At 42.5% G+C, this 13,675-nt stretch overlaps 1 protein-coding gene across 1 annotated transcript in view; it reads right to left on the bottom strand.

Annotated features, from left to right (window-relative positions):
* BMPR1B (bone morphogenetic protein receptor type 1B) overlaps nt 1-13,245 on the bottom strand; it is a 404,692-nt gene extending 391,447 nt beyond the window's left edge. Inside the window, exon 1 of the mRNA XM_059066542.2 lies at nt 13,203-13,245. The gene's annotated coding sequence lies outside the window, so the exon portion shown is untranslated. The remainder of the gene's footprint in view (nt 1-13,202) is intronic.
* Between the last annotated feature and the right edge of the window lie 430 nt (nt 13,246-13,675).

The following is a 13,675-nucleotide window of genomic DNA, read 5'->3' as shown; positions in this document are numbered from 1 at the left end:
AGTAACTCACACAATGTCTGGCTCTAACAGCCCTCCACCATTTAAGCACATATTCAGAATCAGACACCTATCTTAGAATCCTGGCCTGACAACTGCTGAAGCTCACTATGCCTTAAGTTCCTTCATCTGTAAAATGGGACGACACTCATCATCTTCACCATGATGGGCTTATTTAGCTCACTGGCTGGAACGTAGGAAAGTCTCAAACACGGTAAACTCCTTTTTGCTTGCTTATATATAACTGCATTTCAACCATCAACATTAATGCTAAATTTCATCTTTCATCCACAACCTTTCAAATTTCCCCAGTTCAATGTTATAATTATTTCTTGGCAATTTGGCAAATTTGTGAGGTCTATATATGCTAAAGCATAAGCTCACAGAAGAGTTTAGCAAACAATGGTAAGGGGGTGGGAGGCTAGCTTTGACTTTGTTCAGGGGTAATCACGTCTTGGCAGAGCTAAAGCTGTGTGGAGCCTCAAGGGAGAAAGTAAACATAGTCCACCCTTTTTTTAAAAAAAAGCCCTTGACAAGGTACTACCATGAAAGTTATTAAAAAGAACTGAGTTATTATAGGATTAGATGAACTTTTAACTGGAGAAACAATGACTACAGTTTAAAAAAAAAAAGAATTATTTTGGCGAGAAAACTATAAATAGGGAAGGTGTTAGAAGTGGCCTTATTTAACATCTTTATAAATGATGTAGAAGAGGGAATGTAGATTAAATTTTCCAGGTCTGCAAAAGGTACTGTTTTTCCAGTATGTGAGATGCCAAGTCAGCGGGATAACCTACAAGATTTCCAAAACCTTATGAGTTACTAGGAGGAAAACATCAAATAGGATTGAAAGTGGAAAACTATAGGGTTATACATGTAGGGGAGGAAGTAGACAGAGACTGAACTTCTAGGGTAAATGGGCCTTAGTTATCACAAAAAGGAGCAGAGAAGTCACTGTGTTAATTGTTCCCATAGCCAACAAAGGCTAACAATGGCACTGATATCACTCAAGAACAAAAAACATGTTTCTCCCTCCTATTTAAAACCACCGTTCATTTTTACTTAAAACGCTACATACAGTTCTAGTCTAACACAGCCTAGCACTCCAACACCTGCTGAAGAATGAAAACGTATAACTCTAATTTCACCAAGAAAGAAGAGGAAATCAAGACTTAGAAACTGAGGAAAATCCAAACAAATAAAAATAAATGATCAAGTGGACCACAGGACAGCCCTGTGAAGAAAAACAAGATAGGTGAGCATTCTTTCAGTCTAGAAAGGTGACAATTACCAGGAAACATACAGCCTCTCTACAACAATGCAAAGTATGGACAAGACAAAGAGAACTAGGCAAATGCTGTTGTAACTTCAAATAGAATACACAAATATAACGGCCAAGAAGTTAAACAAACTGAAATAGTCTCACCAGTTCCAAAAAAGAGAGGACTGGTTTATATCGAGGAAAACTGAGATATTTGAAGGATATAACACTAAATCTTAAAAGTGAAACCATGTAACACCAGTCATACCCTTTCTTAACATCTTCCCTGATGGCATCACCTAAAAACAGAATAACAGACTGATTCAACTTGGCACTCCATAAATGTGCTCACCGACTTTTCATTTTGTCATTCCCGTATTCCATCTGTTTACGCCCTGCATTTATTTTCTGATAGCTCATCATCTATGATTTTAAACATCTTTCCCCTTAGAGCAAGACTCAAACTATCTCTTTGACACATATGGCATCACGTTTATTCATAGTGCATAAATACTTACTAATTCCATTTGTAAGAAAGACATTATTCACAAACTAAAGATATAAAATATTACTGTTAAACTGCATTATACCTTCCAGGTTTAGAAGAGATGAGCCAAAAAAGGAATTCAGTCTCCTGGTAAACCAGGCTGCATGCTGCTAAGTTATAAGAAAAACGTTTGAGAACATATAACAACAGCTTTCAAACCACAATTATAAATACATAAAATTTCAAGTAAAATAGGAGCTAGAGAGTACTTGGTAAAAACCTAAACAAACATCTATAATCGCACTACATATCAAAGAAATGCATAAAGGAATGAAAACTGTCTAGATCCAAGTTATATCTAACAATATGTTTTATATAATATGTGCCATTTTTAACTTTTTTAGCCATGAGAACCCATGTCTTTCCATGTTTAAAACATGGACATTTCATAAAAATAGTATCTGTGAAATTATATAATTAAACAAGTAATTTCATAAAATAGAATTGCATTTTGCTATTATCATTCTCTAATATTATTAAAGTATGTTAAGATTATGTCTACAGAATACCAAGTCATAATTCCAGCTACGCCAATTTAGTCAAAACTCTAATCAGTCAGAGGATGGTAAAGCTAGGAAAGATCTTGAAAATATCCTAGAGGTTCAGGATCATAGAAAATCATAAATAGAAAATCATAAAATCATTTTTTAACCCCCTCTAGCTCAGAAAAAGTAGTCAGAGGAAACAGTGTTTTCACATCAAGTGCAAAAGTGAGAAAAAGGAAGGGGTGGATGGAGAGTGGGAAGGCGGAGAGTAAAAGAGGATACAAATGAGCACTCACTACTCACAGGCCTGGGGGAGAAAAAGAGCTGCAACTGCAACAATTCAGATCGTGGCAGATACAGGCAAAGGTTCTTGTTTTTTTTTTCCTTAAGCTAAATATGCTTTCAGTATCTTTCAACTGCCAAGTAGGAAGCAAGTTTCTTTATTGAAGAAATAAAGGCATCAAATCAGAGTCCTGGTCCAAGTGTATAATACATATTGCCAGGCTGTGGGTCACCAAGGATAAATTTCACAGCTAAAACCCTTGAACACTGAGCTTTTCTGAGCAATTTTCAAATTCTTCATGGCTCTGTGAAATAACCATGTAAGAGAGAATGTAGAAAAAAGTAGCCTAGAAAATGTGGACACAAAATCTTTGATTGTTTCAAGGCCATATATTTACAAGAAGTTTTGGATTCTCTACTTTTAGAAACAACAGTACCTGCTTTTATTAGTAAAAGGTGTCAAAACAAACTGTACAAAACATTTTGGGGAAGAAGTTAACACACATATGTCTTTTATCTCAGTCTTAACATACTCTACAGAATGCTAAAACTTAGATAATTTTAAGTTACAGAATTAGGAATTTCTTACACCCTCTTTAGTTAATGAGGAAGCATACATTATTCCATAAATATGCATAATTATGGAGTAGGAAATGCCTAATTTGCCTACATAAATTGCAAGGGTTTGATGACTGAAGGAGTGAATCAGGTCCATCGAGAATTACTAAGAAAAACATAATCAAACATAAATGCCACAGAATACAAAGATCATTTTCCAAATTGGTTCCAGAAACAGCTCCTAGGTAAATTTCCATGAAAAGCTAATTTAATTCAATTAAACAGTATAGCATGGTTTTCTTCTCCAGAAAGAATTTAAATATTTTCATTTGCTACAGATGTTAAAGATAAGTATTTTAAAGAATAATTGATTTAATCCTGAGAGAAAGATTCAAAACTGTTGAAGTATATTGAATGGAAAAGGACTTACTGAGCAGATATATCTTAATTACAACAGCGTCCATCATTTACAAAGTACACAGAGTAAAACCTACAACAATTAGTATTTTTAAAGTCTTTACATTATGTACTGACATAAATGCAACATTGTTTCTCACTCAAAATTATAAAATTACAGGACATGATAAAATACTCAGAGAATGTCTGTCCTCCATATTAGTATATCATTCGAATCCTACACCTCCAACATGCAATGGAGGGAACAAATTTATCATTTAAAAATTAAAAGTTAAATTTCTTCTGGAATAATTCAGGTTTCCCCAGATAACTTTTCCTAGTTAATCTCAACATTATATAAGTTCACTCACAGTCACTCAGGATGAGTAAGTAATGGCTTCAAAGCAGCCTGGTCATGGATTCTTGTGGGTCCATCTGGCTGCTGGCTAGAACACTAGAATGACTCATAAATGAAGCCACCTGAGGTCACCTACTTCAGGTCTCTTAAAGAGAATAGCCAACTGCTTACCAGGTGGTTCCAATTGCCAAGAATACTTAAAATGAGAAACTCGTTCTAGATACACCATTTTATTTTCATATTGTCTCTGGCCACAGAATCGGGTAAGGAAGGAAGGAAGCTCTTTTGAAATGTAGATTACCAATCATCTGAAGGCCAGAAGTCACTACATGTCTGGGATTGAGAATATTATATAAATATAGTCAAATGAAAAGAAAGGCAGGACACAAAACCATATTATGTTATGCTCACAATTTTGTAAAGAAAAAAAAAAAAAACCCAAAATGTTAATAAGAAGTTATTTCTGTGTGGTAGAAGAGAGTGATTTTAATTGCTACAATTGTCTGCATTTCCCAAGTTCACTTCAAGGAATATGTACTCTTTATGAGAAAAAATAACAGTAAGTAGCTTTTCAAAAGAGCTGGCTCGGTGAGCCCCAGAGACCCTGAGTATACTTACGTCTATAAAGGCAGGAAGTCTTTCCCTGGGTAATGAAGAAAAACATTCATTTTCCCTTCAAAAAGAAAAAAGGGGAAGGACAGGGGAACAGGAACTGGGTTCCCACTCTGTAACAGGTGTGACAGGTAGAGGAACACGTCCTCTCTTCTCAGGAGACAATAAACTGGTGAAATGTTCAGCCAATTACTTGTATCAATTTTTCCAAAAGTGTGTTCTGGGGAACCTCAGTCCAATGACACATGGAGGGAAAAATATCGATATAAGCCCCAAGGTCAAATACCCCTTTGGGGGGATGGTCACAATGCACATTAGCATAATTAAGGCTCAGAAAAGGCTTCAGTTAAAAAATATCAGCAATTCCCAGATTTCTTTGATCATTTATTTACTCATGGAATGCCTCTGTGGTGTTTACTATGTGCCTGACATGGCTCTAAACCCTACCCAAATAGTCACCGTTATAATCCTCCAACAAACCTCTGAAGTAATCACTATTACTGTCATCCCCAGCTTCCAGACGATGAAGCTGCAACACAGAAAGCTCAGTAACTTGCGCAAGGCCGCACGCCTGTCTAGCGATAAAAAAGCAGTCAGACTCCAGAGTCTCCACAGTTCAGCGGTAGGCGACGGTGACGTCCATGGGATCCTTCTCAGGCTACACACCTGACATCCCCCAAAACCACTGTTCCGTGGAACAGATCATGAAAACAATGCAATCAGGTAAAACATGCCGTTACGTATAAACTGTGTTTGTGAATTAGTCGGATAGCTCATACTGCTTCAAAACTCTACTTTCTCACTTAAACGTGTGATGAGATAGAATCACATGGCGTTAGGCCCCAAAATTTCTAGAATTACCGAACAAGAGAAATTTGGTTAGATTGTTTTACCGCTCTGTGGTCGTTTAATCAATCACAAACTCGAGGTGTAAATATTATGTTTAGTTTTTTATTTCTTGTCCCCTTCCCAATCCTCAACCCAAGTAAGCACAAACGTCTGCCTCTTTGTATCCACGCCCAGCACAGTGCAAGGACCTTAAACAGGGACTCTACACACATGCACTGTGTTAACAAATTAATTAAAAAGTGAGTGAGGGGCTTCCCTGGTGGCGCAGTGGTTGAGAGTCTGCCTGCCAATGCAGGGGACACGGGTTTGTGCCCCGGTCCGGGAGGATCCCACGTGCCGCGGAGCGGCTGGGTCCGTGAGCCATGGCCGCTGAGCCTGCGCGTCCGGAGCCTGTGCTCCGCAACGGGAGAGGGGCCACAACAGTGAGAGGCCCGCGTACCGCAAAAAAAAAAAAAAAAAAGTGAGTGAGACAACCAAATTACATATGTAGAAGCCTTACAGACTATCAAGTAAAAAAGTTAAGCCAATAAACTGGTTGACAGAAAAGTATTTACATAACACAACGTAAGTTTTCTGTGCAGCACTGCAGCATGGATAGAAGCATATAATTTGGGGTGGAAAGCAGCTGTCCGACAGAGTTAAGGGGTGCCAACTGCTCTTATCAATAGAAGAAGGCTCCAAAAAGGAGGTGGCTTTCAGAAGCTGAATCAACAGAAAATGGGTCCTTAACTGTTACAACTTCTGATACACTGAAGAGGAGTTGTTTACAAACAAACAGTTTAATAAGGTATAGGTAGGAGTGTAAAAGAACCTGAAGGGTAGCGCAGTAAATCAGGGTAGTTAAAAGCAGAGGAACTAACTCACTCCAGAGGTTACCGGACTCCTGAGGGAGAGACTGACATAGAGGTTACCTCAAGAGGGAGCAGTGACTTTCTGTGCAGGGACACAGGCAGTCCAAGCTGGTCACAGAAGGAGGAAACTGAAGAATCAATACCCTCTCTCCACCCTCCCTGTAATCTCCTGCTGGAGGTCTCCAGTGACCTAAGCCGTCTGGAAATCAGCGTGGTTCAGAGCCAGGTATCGTCCTGGGCAGAGAGCATAGAGTAGAAGGGTTGAGGGCAGATCTGGAGAGGCAAACAAGATACCTGACATAGAAGCCAATGGGTATGATGCATGAGGTTTTAGCAAAATAAAGTTGGACAGGAAGAGACGACAGAAGAGACTCTTATCTAACTGAAAAGGATCTAAAGAAACAATGAAAGAGAATTGCCAGATACATAAAAGCAAGGTAATGCCAGCTGTTTGTAAACCCATTTGAGCAGGGCACTACACTTGTTAATAAGAGGAAGGATCTGGGGATAATCCCCCATTACGTGTACTATTAGGGCTAAATGTTTATTGGGCAACAGCAGAACAGTAGCTTGTTTCCAGAAAAGAATCTGATGATAATTTAGTACCTTTTATAGATGGCTGTAAATTCTATTAGTTAGATAAAACTCACTGATTTCTATCAAGAGATTAATATAGACAAAGGCACCGTCATTACAGACTTCCTTGGAATCCCTTCAGATTCGTAAATCAACAAATTAACTAGTGACAGATGTGTTTGTACTTGTTTAAGTCCATATCTATGTAACTGCTATAAAAATGGCGAAAATGTTTATCTCAAGACAGCCAGGCAAGAAATGTTATAAAGAGATATATTGGATTGTATCTCTTTTCCTTTAGCCACTAAGTAAATGCAACCTGCAGAAAAATCATTTCCAAGCTTGCTACTTAACATCTTCTAAAGTTGAAGGCACATGCAGCCACATACTTGTTGAAAGACAGGAAAAATAAAGTCAGCAGAATCAAAACTATGGGTATCTAATAGACTGTATCCAACAGCGTTCCACAAATATTTACTAAATGCTTACTATACAGCAGCTCTTTGGAAAGGGCCGGGATGCGAAGGGTGAGATCCAGATCTAAACTGTCAACTTTACAGTTAAGTCTTTCAAGAAGCATGCAAAGTTATCAAAGCCGGGGGGTAGAAAAATATGACACTCAAACATGATTAGAGGACTTGACTTGCTTCCTTTCCTCTGTAACCAGAACACAAACGTTATGTACAATGAAGTGCAGAGATGTTAGCTGGAAGACCTAAGCACCCCCAGGTAGTTCAAAGGTCACTCTGAGCCCTAAAGAACCTTGTCACAGCACTTCCCGAAACACCCTGCAGCCTCCAAGTCAAGATGCTTGCTTGCAGCCCAGAAGATATTTGAAGGAAGGTAAAGAGGTGACATCTGGGAACTGTAAGGTGTCGAGGTCTGCAATTTAAAAGTGAAAGCTCAAAAAGAGTCATGCACCACAATGTTCACTGCAGCTCTATTTACAATAGCCAGGACATGGAAGCAACCTAAGTGTCCATCGACAGACGAATGGATAAAGAAGATGTGGCACATATATACAATGGAATATTACTCAGCCATAAAAAGAAACAAAATTGAGTTATTTGTAGTGAGGTGGATGGACCTAGAGTCTGTCATACAGAGTGAAGTCAGAAAGAAAAACAATTACCATATGCTAACACATATATATGGAATCTAAAAGGAAAAAAAAAGGTTCTGAAGAATCTAGGGGCAGGACAGGAATAAAGACGCAGATGTAGTGAATGGACTTGAGGACACGGGGAGGGGGAAGGGTAAGCTGGGACGAAGTGAGAGAGTGGCATGGACATATGTACACTACCAAAGGTAAAACAGATAGCTAGTGGGAAGCAGCCGCATAGCACAGGGAGATGTGCTCTGTGACCACCTTGGGGGGGAAAGGGAGGGTGGGAGGGAGACGCAAGAGGGAGGGGATATGGGGATATATGTATGCATATGGCTGATTCACTTTGTTGTGCAGCAGAAACTAACAGAACGTTGTAAAGCAATTATACTCCAATAAAGATGTTAAAAAATAAAAAATAAAAGTAAAAGCAACCACTGAACCAGTAGACTGCTGCAACGTAGACGAACTGCGGGGGGGCGCAGCGGGGACCACACACCATGACTCGTGATTCAGCCCAGTGACTCTTACTCAGAGATAAGAACAATGTCTGAGCAGTCTCTGAGGGTTCCACCCTTGGCCAAACCACCAAACTCCGCCAGATCCTTCTCACAGCTTCCCACATCATCTTCAGACATTCTTGCTCACACTACAGACAGACATGCTAAGTCACATTTGCTCACTTCTGTTTAAAATCCTCCAGGGGGACTTCCCCGGTGGCACAGTGATTAAGAATCCGCCTGCCGATGCAGGGGACACGGGTTCGAGCCCTGGTCCGGGAAGATCCCACGTGCCACGGAGCAACTAAGCCCGTGCGCCGCAACTACTGAAGCCCGCGCGCCTAGAGCCCATGCTCCGCAACAAGAGGAGCCACCGCAATGAGAAGCCCGCGCACCGCAACAATGAGTAGCCCCCACTCGCCGCAACTAGAGAAAAGTCCAAGCATAGCAACAGAGACCCAACGCAGCCAAAAATAAAATTTTAAAAATAAAAAATAGTTAATATTAAAAAAATTTTTTTAAATCCTCCAGGGTGGTTCAATAAAATGTACTTTGAATAAAATGCATAGCTTTAAACATGGGCCTGGCAAATCTCTGTGACCTCATTCCTACCATTTCCCCTAACTGCCAGTGTGCCCAGCTTGCTGCTGCTTTAGAGACACCCTTAACGATCCCTGTGCGCGAAGTTCTCCCAGACCTTCGCTGGGCTGGCTCTTTCTTGTTCAGGAACATCCTGAGAGAGGCCTTCCTTGGCTACTCCACATAATGTAACCCCAGTCATTTGCTGTCGTATCACCCTGTCCTAGTTTCCTAATGACAATTTCCATTATTGAAAATTATCTCACTCATGTGCTTGTGTAGACTGTGTTTCCACAGTCTAGAGTGAGAGTTCAGTGACAGCAAAGATCTTGTGCCTCTCATGGCTCTAATGTCCCGACGTATATAACGACACCAGGCAGAGAGCAGGCACTCAAACATTTACGTAAAGATGAACGTAATTAAGATAACTGGCATTTAAGTAGATGTTCTAAGACTCACGAACAGGTTGTTGCCTGATGTAAATCATGCATTACCTTTTCACCCTTAATACTACAGATGAGCTTTAAAACTACTCAGAAGTAACATAAAATGTCCCTGTCCCCAAATCTTCATCTCTCTCTCCAGATTCTACCCCTAAAAAGTTTTAGTTTTCCTTAATTTTAATTATTAAAGTGTGAGTGACTCTGAAATCTATGTTTCTAGCCCCGGCCCCTCCCTCTCCCTGAATTCTGGCCTGCCTCTCTATATTATAACACCTCTACTTCAATTTCCGTCATCACATCAAATGTGTCACATGGAAACCTGAAATTAGTATCTCTCAGGCAAAAGCAATTTCTCCTTCTATCCTTAACACTTTTATCAACTATCCTCCATATACCCAGGTTTAAAAGCTAGAAATTATCTTGATTATGAAATTCAAGACCTGGAAGGGAGATTGGAAAACATCAAGTGAAGTGGTCTTCAAGCTTTTTTTTAAACTACAGTAGCCCTTTTTCAAACAAAAGCTCACAGGGAAGTCTGACATGTAAAAGAGATGAATCTACAGTTGTTCTGGGAGTTAAACTTCAGAAAGAGCTCTTAACCTGGTCCAAACGTCGTTTTTCCCTCCCCACCTCTCTTCAACATACACACTGAAAGTTGCAGAGGAGACCACTGAAGTCCAGGAGAGCTTAAATCTTCTTCGCAGGTAGAACTATCCGTCTGCCCAAAATGACAGCAAGCAGAACAGCACTTAACATATAAAAGCACTTCGAAGGCAATGTTCTCAAAGACAAATATTACCTCCATGCATATGTATAACAAGAGTTATTGCAGATTGATACGTTTCATGCGTGACTTTTATTGGTTGGTCTGAGAAGGGATTACAGAGGTGAAACAATTGTTTCCTTCTACCAATACATTTATCCACTTCTAGAGAAAGCAAGCAAACATGAGTCCAGTGAAAAGAACTGTGGCACAGTGAATATAACATAAGGTCTCAGCTGTAGAGCCTATGTGGCTTCACTGCCTAGTTTTGAGCATGATTTTCAAATTCTTTGGTCCTCATCTGCTTCACCGTTCACATTGCGTGATGACATGCTTTCTACGACTCTCTCAACCCTCAGTCTATGTGCCACTATTATACCACACTAAAGTATTTCCCTTGAGCTACTGCATCTACAAAGGGTTAGAATCCCAAGTTAGAAACAAATTGGAAGAGAGCCAATCATCCTTCGAGGATTTTTTGAGCGTCACATGCCATGTAATGTGCCAGGCAACTGAAACGCAGAGAAGATGAGAAAAGGACATTATCCCACCTCAATGAGAATACAGCCAGAGGAAGAGCCAAGCAAGTAATGACACGGCAGAGAGGTAAACACTGAGGGAGGTGTGCATAGAAGCCGGAGAGGCAGACAAGAGGGGGCTTACAGAAATCAGGAAAGGCTTTGCTGGGTTGGAGTAGATGACAGTCGACTTTAGATTTAAACGATAAATATGAGTTGAGTGCTGAGGAAAAAAAGTAAAGGGTGCTACATGTACCCCCCCAAAATCACATTTTAAACTGCCTTATACTTTTAAACAAATACTACAATCAGCATTTACTGTAACAAAAATAATTTATCAGGCCATCTCACACAGTTTTCAACGTTGACAAAGAAAAAAAATTAAGTCAATATCCTTTTAATAAAGATTATTTAACGACTAGAACATTTCGAAGGGCGTATATGAACATACCATGAGTAGACGCAGCACATCACTCGGACAAAAATCTACCAGGGAATTTCAGACACCCCTGCCCAGGCTAAATGCTATGCAGCACCTGGCAGACAAGGTGGCAAAGCCCCTATAAAGAGTGATGATTCACTAACATGACATAAATCAAGATTTTTAACTCACCAAAAACTAACATTTTGATTTAAAATCACAAATCAGTGCCATTAAAATGCATCAGCAGACCTCAGCACGTGAGTAATGAGATCATATCAACTCATATCTTGTGACCAAAAGGAAAAGGTGGTTTTCTAAATGGTAATTCAGATTGGACGAATAACACACTGTATCAAGTTTTATAGCTCTAGGCCATATTTTGCTAAAAACAAAGGTACATTATGCATGACTAAAGAAAACAGTGAAAATCAGAGCAGTTAATTTCCCAGCTATGTTTCCCATAAAAAATCCATCACTGCTATGATTTGCTTACAGCACACAACCTTTTTTTGCATCGTACAATGATCTAAGTGTGTAATAACTCGCATATTTCACTAAGATGTAATATCCTTCAAAACATCCTTAGAGTGAAAGTTTTCCAAAGAAATTATTGATCTCTGGAATGTCTCGTGTTTTAAAATTACTGACAAATCCTTTCCTATTTTCTTTGCAGTTAGAAATAATTCTTCTTGATCACCAGAGTGTAAAGAGGTTTAAGAGTACAAAGACTGAATATTTTCTTAAAGACAAGTGTCCCAGTTGACACAAGACATTTCCCACGATTTTCCCAAAACAATAATTAGGAGAGCTGTCACTAGGATCCTAAAAATGTATGTAAGAAAACAGTTATTACTTGGCATCAGTTTAGGATAGCAAGAAATTTCCTTAAGTGCTCTTTCAAGTTATTTTCAAATACTTTTCAGTTAACTCGTCTCACTACTGGTGGAGCCTTTTCTGTTTCTTTCCAAAATCCAGGAATCTTTTCTCAGGTGGATCTGCTTCACTGCAGATATGTGTGGTACATTCACTTTACATGTCAGGGGCAGTAAGCAGCTCTCTTCTGTTTTCTTTCACTGGCACTTTGGCGGCTGCTCAGTCACTGACCTCACCTTGGTGGAAAGGTGACTACGAAACGAGCAATTCCCAGTAACTCAAGGAAACCAGTGTTCCCTTGTCTGTGGAGAACAAACACGAAGGACCCAGGATCCAGCTGGAGGGGTGCAGCTCAAAAGGAATAAGGCACCGCACTGAACAACCTCCAGAGGATCTTCTCTCATGTCGAAAATCCCAACACCGCAAAGAACCAACAGAAATACGGAGCCCTGCCGGCAACGGGGACGAGTAGATTGATGGGTGCAGAGAGCGGGAGATCGGGGAGAGCGACAGTGAGACGAGGAGCAGAAAGTCAGCCTCTAAACGAGAGGCACCGAAAGCGTGCGCTCTCGGGGTGGGAGACAAGGAGCCCGAGAGGGAGGGACGCATTGAGAGACAAGAGACAGAGAAGGAGGTGGGAAGAAAGAGAGACACGGGGGGAGGGGGGAGGGAGAAAGACAGAAATAAAGGGAGGATGGGAGGAAGAAGGCAGAGAAACACTGAGAACGTGAGAGACAGAACAACAGACGGAGGAAGCGAAGCGCTGGCGGCAGAGTCGAGCCGGCTCCGAGGCGTCCGACCAGCCCGCAGCGCACTTGCCCCGCCGCGACGCTGGGTCTCGGGAGGCGTCTGGGGCAGGTGGCTCCGCACGGAGCTGCGGGTCCTGCGTCGGCCCCGCGAAGCTCCCCCCCGACTCCGTGGCTGCCCTCCGCCTGCTCCCACGTCCCGACTCCCCGCCTCCCCGCGTCCCTCCTTCCCCAACTCCGGAGCACGTGTCCCGCCCGCGGCCGCCTCTGCCTCCCCGCTTCTCTGCGGCGCGGGCACGAGGTCCGGGGGTCCCGGCAGAGCCGCCAGCGCACAAAGCGCGGGCAGCCGCCGCCCCGCGGCCGGGCGGCTCGCTCTCCTGCCGCCAGCACACGCCCGCCCGGCCCGCGCCGCCCTCCGCCCTCCCGCCCCGCCGGCTCGGCCGCCCCCCGCACGCCGGGACGGCGCCCGCGCGCCTTACCCGCCTCTGCGCCCCGGCGCTGCTGTCCTCGGCGCCGCGGCCCCGGGTCCCCCGCGCGCTCCCGGCGCCCCGCAGGCCCGCGCCCGCTCCGCGCCCCGCGTCCGGCCCCGCCGTCAACTTCTGGCCGCCGTGGCTGCTCGGCCGCCGCCGCCGCCGCCGCCGCCGCCTCGGGACTCTTTTTTTTTTTTTTTCTTCTAGCTCCTCGGCTGCCTCTGGAATTTTTTTTTTTTTTTTTTCACTTGCCCTCTCCAGCTCCCACTAGTGATTGGAGCCTGAGAGCCAAGTACTTAGCGGAGGGATTACACTTCTCGACGCGCTTGGAGCTGCCCCCAGAGCCGCCGCCCGTGTTTGGAAGGGTGAGCGGACCCGGGGAGCCCGGTGCCGCCCACCCTTCCGCTGCCCTGCGTCCCCTGCATCGAGGGGGACCCTCCCAGCTCAGTCTGCGTCTCAGAGCCTCACCTCGATTTCAGTCA

The sequence above is a fragment of the Kogia breviceps genome, chromosome 6, assembly GCF_026419965.1.
Source record: "Kogia breviceps isolate mKogBre1 chromosome 6, mKogBre1 haplotype 1, whole genome shotgun sequence".
In the NCBI taxonomy this organism is placed as follows: Eukaryota; Metazoa; Chordata; class Mammalia; order Artiodactyla; family Physeteridae; genus Kogia; species Kogia breviceps.
The sequence above is the reverse complement of the archived record's forward strand: the minus strand, read 5'-3'. Positions and strand labels throughout refer to the sequence as shown.